The 10,213-nt window shown below is 36.8% G+C and overlaps 1 non-coding gene across 1 annotated transcript; it reads right to left on the bottom strand.

Moving 5' to 3' along the window:
• Positions 1-9,674: 9,674 nt before the first annotated feature.
• TRNAM-CAU (transfer RNA methionine (anticodon CAU)) lies at positions 9,675-9,761 on the bottom strand. The gene is given in 2 exon segments: positions 9,675-9,710; positions 9,724-9,761. It is a non-coding gene; the product is annotated as a tRNA-Met (tRNA).
• Positions 9,762-10,213: the final 452 nt, after the last annotated feature.

Below are 10,213 nucleotides of genomic sequence, written 5' to 3'. Positions count from 1 at the left end.
CTGTTGTCACTATTTATAGAGTCAGAAGAAAATTTAATTATTTGATGGAAGGAGAGCAAACCTTATTCTAAGAGAAATCTACTTCTATTGCAGTAATGAAGAAAAAGCATCAAAGGCTAAACTTGCACCATAACCCAACTTAATCAACCAAACAACTATGCTAAGCATAATTCCTAATTTAACATTAACCTAAGGCTAATTATCTATGTTGCAGAAGTAAAACACATTAAAACTAGACTAAGGGGTAAAAAAGAACTTAGGCTAAATCGGGTTTCAGGCGAAAAAAGCGATCAAAGGTCGAAATTTGTGAAAGGAGGGCGTGAGGGAGAAACAACGCATAAGAACCATTGGATCAGTCGCGTGAAAGATAATGAACGGTGGAGATTTGACCGTGGAAGGTTCCGTAGGCACATGGGTGAACAGGGTTTCTAACGGGATAGACGGTTAAGATTGTATCGCGAGGGATTTAGGTGAGTGAATGGATGAATAGCGGAACAAAGGAGATGGGTGGCTGAGATTTAATCGTGTTGGTGAGGTCAAGAGATGGACGGTGAGGCTAATCGGAGCGATGGATGGCTACGATCTTATCGTGCGGGTGAAGGTCAGAGATGGACGATGGAGGCTAGTCGGCAAATGGACAGCGGAGATTAGATCGCGGGCAAGAGAACATGCGGAAATGGTGTAGAGGATTTAGAGGGCGATAAGTTGTTTATCGCGCGCCCTCAAAGCTGTAAGTGGTTTTCTCAAATTTTACGCGATTAGCCTCCCCGAGCGACACGTAGCACGAGGAAACCACCCATTTCACGTGCTTTCGGGTGGATTACGTTCGGTCAGAAATCCATGCGATATGGAGCGATAACCATTAGATCAGGTGGGGCTGATCAACGGTGGAGATCGACCAAGCTAGTTGGTGATTGGGTGAAGCGATAGCAGTCAGATTATGCAAGGAAAATCGATGGTGGGGACTTAAAGTTCATAAAGTGAATGGTGGACTCCATGTGAGGCGGCAGTTGAAGAAAATGGTGAATCGGACAGTGATTGTGAAGGGTTGTTGGTGATCGGACGGCGAGGAAGCGATGGAGGGAGAACGTGCTGGAGGTGATTTCAAAGAAAAATAACAGAGAAAACCAGTGAGGGTATACAATGAACTGCATTCAAACAACGAACTCCATAGCCTATGCGAGAACCAGGAACTATGTTTTTGGGGTTTTTGGCAGGTCTCTACCTCAAGTCATGGTCCCAAAGGGACGCGATGAGGCCGAGACACCTGTGTACAACCTGATAGTAATCTTTTCCACTAATTTGACCTGTGAATTAAAAAAACCACAAATTACGACAAATGCAACTACTAAAACAGATGAACAGAAACATGAATCTATTCAAATAAATGAACATAACCAAAAAGCTACTTAACCAAATGAATCAGAACCAAAAGTTCTTGAGCAAATGCATCAACAAACCATGAAACTACTTAACAAATAGAAAGAACAAAATCTTATGCTAAAATAATAGAACAATAAAGAGGAGATGTGGTTGCTTGGGCCAGGCCCTAACCCAAGAGCTTGAGCCCTCGAAGTTTAACTCAGAGTTGGCTTTAAATAGTACTCATCTTCATTACAGAAACCATGGATTAAAAAGCAAGTTCACAGGTCTTTGCAGTTCAGAAATAAAACAGAGTTTTACAAATGAAGTTCGAATCCTAGTGAGGTCCTAAACCTCTCTATTTATACATTTTGAAATCTCTAACAACTTCCTTCCCATTAGGGAGGCTTGGCCTCTAATGACAGAAAATTGATTGTTGTCCCTTTCACTTGCTTGGATGTCTTCTTTAGTCCTCATGATGTGGTTGTTTGCACTCTGAGCTGATGGAGGAATATTTGAATGGAAGGGTAGTAGATGAGGAGGATTAACCTCCTATAATTCCTCTACCTTATCCCATTTTAGTCTTGAACAAGGTCTTTGTTATAGTTCTTTGCTTTTATCCTTTATACCTGCATTTTTCCTTGCTTTTATCTTTTATTCCTGTATTATATGCACATTAGACCACAAAGCCAAATATCCAACTCTAACTCATTTCATAAACAAAATATAATCAAAAGTATGCAATAAGTTGTGAGAATAGTTGGTTTGACTAAGCTAGGGGGTGAATTAAGGCCAAATAAGGACCATATAATTACTCAATAATGAGGCTCATCAACTTTCACAGAAGGGAAATGAGAGATTGAGCCTCTAGAAGAAAAGTAATAGTACTATTCTAAAATAGACACACAAGAACATGTAAAGGATCATTAGTTAACTTGAAAAATAGTTCACAAGATAACAACACACATTCAACAAGATGCATACCAAAGCCAACAAAATAGTTCATTTTAATTAGTATGTGTTAGATTAAACATATACCACAAACAATGAAAAAAAAATCTCACAATTATTCATGACATATGCATGAAAGTGCACTAGCTCCAAGAGCTTCATATATTAAGTGAAAGTGCCAACATACACGATTACAATGATGAAACACTAGCCCCAATAGTGGAACATTAAGTCACCACTTGCTCCTCCAATGAAATATCTTCTCTCGTATGCCAAGCTAGAGAACCCAAGGTGAAAAATCCTTGTCCGTTTACTTGAACTATGAGGCTGTATTTATAAAAAATGAGGTGACTCTCCACCTCCCATGTGACTCTTGACTTCCCTCATGAATCTTGATCTTCCACTATGAATTTTGAATTCCTATGTGACCTTTGAGCTTCTGCATGACTTTATAAATTTTTAGTGACTCTTTCACATTCCATGTGGGACCCTTAGGCTTCCACACATTTTTAAATTTTCTCATTTTTGGAATTTACATAATTACATTCCATGAGTGATGTGGAAAATACATTGACGCATATGAATTTGTATGACACTTTGAGAAGCCATGACTTGGCAGCGATGACATAAGACTTCATTTCATCAATGCAAAGATTTTCTTCTTATTGCTATGACTTTGAATTCTTCATGATGGATATTTAATTTTTCTTCATATTCACCCTCCAAAGGGTCTAAATGAGCGTCAGAACCTTCCAAGTAAACTTGAGTTTCCACCTCTTTGTCTTGGTCCAAGATTCCTTCATGTATTTCATGATGGTTCTTCCTTTTGCTCCTTCTTTGCAAGTGTTGTCTTGTAGTCTCTCCTTGATGACTTCCTTGAACATCACTTTGCCATATTGACATGGTCACACCTACAAATGAATTCCGTTCATGACAAGCCAACATTAGTCTGAAAACCATCTATTCCACCTTTTCTCACTCATGGAAGATGTTGGCTATGAAGGGACAATGGGCAAGGGTTCTAGGAAAAAGAAACTAGGAATTGCATAGTTGGATTCAGTAGTGACCAAGGGGTTCCCATGTTGTTCTGTGGAGTTTTGAAATGAACAATGTGGAGAGGTTATTCAAGATTCTACACAATGAGAAAATCCACGAGACAAGAGTGATGAGCTTGTGGATAAGGTTGTGCAGTGCACAATGCTTAAGGAAGAGGAGGTAGGGATTGTGCAGTTAAGCTTCGCAGGGACTGAGGGATGCCTAACTATCCACTAGAACTATGCAATGCATAGTAGGATTCAAGTTAGAACAACATATTGCGTAGTGAGGGGAATGCAGTACTATGTATGTGCATTGTGTAGTCATGGCATCGTTACATATGTATTCATTGTGTTGTACACCAGGTGTAGGTGTATGTGTTGTATGTCAGGTGTAAGGTGCATGTATTGCATGGCGTTGTATGCAATGTGTGATTGTATGTGTGTGATGCACACTATGTGTACATGATTTAGGAGAAGACATTGGGTGTTTTTCTAGTGTGGAAACCGATCCAACGTGCATATGGAATAAAGACAAAAGTAGAAGCTAAGGGTTGATGAAAGGACAAGTATCAATATTGCATTTCAATTTTATTATGCATGTGATTTATGATTCTGGTTTATGATAATTACATGAGATTTATGGTTATGGTTTATGATGGTTACATGTGATTTGTGATTTTTATCTATCATGGTCGTGTTTTGAGCTAACTTGATGTGATATGTTTATACATGATGATTTTATCAAAGATGCTAGTTTGACTTGTTGTGACAGGAAGTAAACAGGATTGCAAGTGTACCTTATTGACAAGCCACCAATAAGGCATGATTTGAATTTATTTGAATTTATTTTGAATCTAATGGAAATTATGTGCTTGGAACAGTAATGCATGAACATGCCTCGTTAAGTGGCTGAAATCGACCACTAGAATTAGCAGCAACACTGAAAGAAATTGGAACATGCAGCACTATGCTGGTAGAGCACTTCAAGAGTAGGGCCATTGTGGGACAATGGTACCCAATAGTGTGCATTGATTTACATGAGCATGCTATGACTGGTATGATGGTTGAGGCATGTATATGACTTGGTTGTTTGATCTTTCAATGCAAGGAAGCCTTGTCAAGGGATGGATTGCCCAGGATAGGGGATGTCGAGGAAATTGGAAGGTGAGTGACTGCACAAAAGGAGGTGACAAGATTTCCCGAGGGACTATGTAGCAGAGAAAGGAAGCACGAATATATTGGTTTATGTCATTAGCATTATTAGATGGAATCAGATGCACATTAGGAGTGCGCCCTGGAACAATGAGCCAGTAACTGTTCACTAAGAGGACAAGTGACATTGGATTGTAGCAGTGGACATTGGATGCAGATTTGAAATTACATTGGACTTTGTACTTCTTGGTAAGGAGGTGAATCCCGGTATTACTTTGAGGGTGGAGGTGTGAGCTTATGGATTCCCTTGTTATGGATGCAGGCATCGTATCCTTTTTATTTGCTAGTTGAGAAAATGTGCATATGTGTGTATTATTGTAAATATTGTATTGAATTGGTTTGTAAAGCTCCATAGACATGTTGATGGTGCTGGAAATCCGTCAACCAAGGGGATCTCCCTGATGTGAAGTCCCAACTAGACCTCACATTATTTGGTGTAGGATTCCCATATGGTATGAAGGCTTAGTTACCATATACTTAAAGATTGTCTTGGCTCTAGCTGTCAGCACATGAGAGTGTTACATTGGTATTTTCAAACAACAAGGTATGTGTGGCTGGTGAGTGCATAATGAAACTATGTCAAGGTTCTCTTACTGCAAACGATGATAGTGATCTTGATCTTGAGGGGAGGTCCCCAAGATCTGAAAAATTGAAATGCCAGAAGAATAGAGGAGAATACACAATAATAAAACCACAAAGAAACTTTTTATTAAAACATATAATCAATGTAAAGGCTACATTGTGGTGGACAATTTGTCTTTTTACAAAATGTGACTTGCTACTTATAACCTTTTTCAGTTACAATACCACAGGTAAATTCCATGGTGAATGAATACCAAGGGTGGATGTCACAATACCATGGAAATCACTTACAATACCGTGGGTAAATTCCATGGGTAGATGAATAACATGGGTGGATGAATACCATGGGTTCATGTCATTTTCCATTCGGATAAGATAATAAAGCGAGACTCTAAATGAGAGGTAGTAGTACCACCCTAGAAGAGACACACACAAACTAGAAAGGTTTGTCCAACACCCAACAGAATATTCCATATCGGATGCGGCAGTCATTAAAACTGAGGTGAAAAGGACAACACATACACCACCCAACAGAGTAGTCCACATAGATGTGATGGTCATTATAACCAGAAGAAGAAAAATATGGTTTGCTGAGTACCCCGTGGAGTAGTCCACAAGGATGTGATAATGGTGATAGCCAATACACAAAGGTGGTATGTCTAGTATCATGTGGAGTAGTCCATAGGGATGGGACAACGGTGATAAGCAATACAACACAAATTCAATAATCAAAGTACTAAAATAACCAAAAGTAATTCAACTATCTTAGTACAGGTTAAGCAAACATGCATTACAAATGTTTAAAGAGTAGTCTTACAAACATATACAAAACAAGCGTGAAACATGTTGGCCTTAACAGGGTTCTGAATTAAGCAAAAGTCCCAAGACACATCTATACACCATACATCACTAGTCCCAGTAGTGGGACATTGAAGCCACTCCTCGCTCCTTAAAGAACAGACTATAGACTCTCAAGGCTATGTGGGAGGAGCCAAGGTGAAAATTCCTTGCTCATACAATGGGAGGGGTATACATAGCGAAAGGTAATGCTTGAACCTTGTGAATCTTGGACGTATACATAGCTAAAGGTAATGCTTGAACCTTGTGAATCTTGGACTACCTTCATGAGTGTTCAGATATCATTTATAAAAATTGAATTTAGATAGAGAATATAACAATTATTTTTCTCAATTATAAAAATTATCAATCTAACTAAAAATAGGTTGAATTTAAAATTTATTTTAATTTATTATTTTCAAATTGGTTACTTAGTTTGAGAAAGAAAATAACAAATTGTAGAAAAGACTAAATTAGTAAATATGAAAAAAAGATACAATTGTAAAAATATTTGAAAAGTGAGGATGCGTATTTGAGGATTAAAATAACTGGCCTGCCCAAAGGTGACCATAATTTTTTTATGGTCTGTGTTTAAAATAAAAAACTTTTTCTTTTTACTCAGTAAAACAAATTTTTTTAATGTGAATAAGAGGTCCAAGTTAGCCATACTTTATAGACAGCGATCGTAGCATTGAGATTGGGCTTTTCATTTCTTCTATTTTCTCCAGTGTTATGTGGAATTTTATTATGATGTTTTGTGGTTATTTCTTTATTTTTTATGTTAATTATTAGATGTAATGTTAATAAGCTTGTGAGTTATTTTTAGTTTTTTGAGGTGTATATTTACATTTAACACAATTTTAAATAAAATGAATTATTTTCTTATTGATGTTCTCTCTGTGAGTGAACAGAAAGAGAAGAGAAGTCTTATTGATGTTATCTTAGTGATTGAACAGACAAAGAAATTGTCAATTGTTTAATAATTGTAGATATTTTTTTTGCTATTCAAAAGTATGGCTTTGTTATTAAATTGTGAATAGATATTTTTTTCTTTCTTAATTCTTGTATATTAAATTATTTTGGGGGTCTACACTTTTATGAAATTAATGTACACTGCATTTCATTTGTATTATATATATCATAGTGAATGCTTTTTATTTATTATTTTATTTAAAAAAATAATGGATATAAATATGGTCAATTTGTTGTAATATAAAAAGTTTTTTTTTTTTTTTTTTTTTCCTTCGGTTGGTGGTGTTCTTTGCAAAGTTGATAAGAGATTATTTTATCAGATTCCATTTTACAGAGCCTTAAATTTAACCTCTATGAAATTTTTTATTATGGAAATATTTTTTAATTTTTAACCAAAATCCTTAAATGCTATTTTTAAAATAAAAATACATCTTCCCTGCATGTAAAAAAAGATGGTGAGATAAGAATACATCTTCCCTGAATGTAAAAAGGAAACATGCATATCACGCATATCACCCAGACTTTGAAAAGATTCCACATGAGTGTCTTAACGAAAGCCTCCGTGGAAAACTAACTCATTATAAAATTAATTTTCAGTTTTAAAGTAGAATCCTTAAATGCTTCTTTTTGATTTAAGAATTCATTTTAATTAAATATAAAGAGGAAACATGTACATCACTAAAACTTTGAAAAAAATTAGATGGAACATAGTCATATCATTTAGAAATCGCCAACAAATAATTAAAGGGGGCCACATTTTATTTATACATAATAATACAATTATATATCAAAATAGATTTATTTATTTTTTATATGGATAATGTTATGTGAAAAACATAAATTTATTTATTTTACATTATGGGAAAAGTTTTTTTTGGAAATTGAATTTTGTTTTTTTGGTTTAAAATGTATTTCTAAATGCACAAATAATAAATTTTACATAATTTACAATTTACAATTTTAATTTTTTTTAATAAATTTACAAATAAACATTTATCTATAAAATTTTGTTTATATTATATTAAAAATATTTTATAACATTATCGCCAAAACACTACTTAATGAGATTTGATTTGACGACTACAAGGTTAAGAGCACTGTACTATTTTGTTTATTTTTTTTTCACAAGTGGGAAAACCTATCACCAATCACATTAATAAGATACCCGCTCCCGCGCTTCCAACTGCAAGAACCCATGACCCCTGAAAAAGAAGATGCACAGATTTAAACTGGAAGCTGACAGATGAGGGACGCCGTGCCTCCAACGGCAAGAACTCATGACCGTTGAAAAAGAAGATGTGCAGATGCGTTCATTATAATGGACCCCACGCCTCTAACTGCAAGAATCCATGACAGCTGAAAAAGAAGATGTGCAGATGCTTTCATTATAATGATATTTGTCTCTACAACTCCCGCTACTTAAACTGGAAGCTGACAGATGAGGAAGTTGCACTCCCCCTACTTAAACTGAAAGCTGACAGATGAGGAAGTTAAGCAGCTGGATCAAGCATTAAAGCTGACAGATGAGGAAGTTACTCGGCTGGATCATAATTCATTGGTCTAATTAGCAATGAGGATAGCGATTTCTAGTTGCTATGCGAGAATGCAAGTTGACTCATCACCCTTATTCAAGGAAAATCACGCTAACTCATCACCCTTACTTAAGGAAAACCAAGCCACCTAGAATAACCAGTGAGTGTTCCGGAAAGGGGTAGACTTTCATTCCTACCAAATTCAGGCTGACCCATCACCCTTATTCAAGGAAAATCACACTAACTCATCACCCTTACTTAAGGAAAACCAAGCCACCTAGAATAACCGGTTGGTGGTCCATAAGGGGGTAGACTTTCACTCCTACCAGATGCCTCTTGGTCTTCGGTTGTTAACCTGTTTCCTTCCATCTAAGAAAGACTAGTTCTTAACCAAACAGAAGCAGTTTTAGGGCATACTCCAATGGTGGTCTTAGGGCATACTCCAACCCTGGTCTTGGTTTGTTAACCTGTTTCCTTATGTCCGAGAAAAACGAGTCCTTAACAAACAAAAGCAGTTTCAGGGCATACTCTTAACCAAACAAAAGCAGTTTCAAAGCATACTCCAACGCCTCACTATCTAGGGTATCTACCAAACAAATTCTTAACCAAACAAAAATAATTTTAGGGCATACTCCAAGCCCTCACTATCTCACTTATCTACCAAACAAACCAAACAGAAAATTCACTAAAATAGTAAAACTAAAAACAACTAGAAACAAAAATCACTATTTTACAAAATAAATAAATAGCATAATTAATGACTTTTTTTTTTACAGCACAACGGTAGTTTTGTTACATATCTCTGTTGTTTAGTGGTCAGAAGTCCACGTTGCGGCCGTGGAGGCCTGGTCTCGAATTCCAGCAGCCACAACATTGCCAGGTTTTCTTAAAAATTTTATCGATTCCATCCCACTTCCGAGGCTCGAACTGTCGACGTCAGATTGACCAGAAAATTGAAAATTGGTGTGAGAGAGGGTTGAACCGAACTCTCGACATCGGACTGACAAGAAAATAAAAAATTGGGGTCAGAGACTGGCTCGAACTGTCGACGTCGGGGTTGACCAGAAAATTGAAAATTTGGGTAAGAGAGGGTCGAACTCTCGACATCTCACTGACGAAAAAATTAAAAATTCGGCTGAGAGATGGGCTCGAACTCTCGACGTCCCGGTTGACAAGAAATTTATAAAAGTGGGGTGAGAGAGGCTCGAACTCTCGACCTCAGGATTACTCAAATTAGCTATGAAACCTACGCGCTAACCAACTGCGCCACCACCCCGAGATGGGCTCGTTTTCATTGTAGTTAGTAAACCGAAAATTAACTTTGAAGGCCATAAGATTGTTGCCAATGAAGAACGCAGAGCCTTAGATGAACGAAACCGAGGGGCGACAACATTAAAATCTTTAGAAAGCAATGTGAAGAGATACTTACCCTGAACCGATAGATAGGAAGTCAGAGGATGAAAATAAAACGGGGCACTGGAGGTATTATAAAACCGAAAATGCAAGCAACCTGCTATTTTGGAATAAGGCTGCCTTAAATTTAGCGTAATTACAATCATTATTGATCAAGTGGTTAAGACGGGTTGTTAAATCTCTCTCCACCTACATTAGAATTCCTGAAAATGACATCCATGGCTTTTTATACCAAGGTGGGAGGTGTAGGTATCTAGTTGGAGTTTTCGATCCCAACTTTAATTTCTGGTAGTATTGGACATTTTAGTGCTAGGT

The sequence above is a fragment of the Pinus tabuliformis genome, chromosome Q (genome assembly GCF_031772625.1).
Source record: "Pinus tabuliformis cultivar Carrire ecotype Pingquan chromosome Q, CPIR1, whole genome shotgun sequence".
Taxonomy (NCBI): domain Eukaryota; kingdom Viridiplantae; phylum Streptophyta; class Pinopsida; order Pinales; family Pinaceae; genus Pinus; species Pinus tabuliformis.
This window is presented reverse-complemented; position numbering and strand designations above follow the sequence as displayed.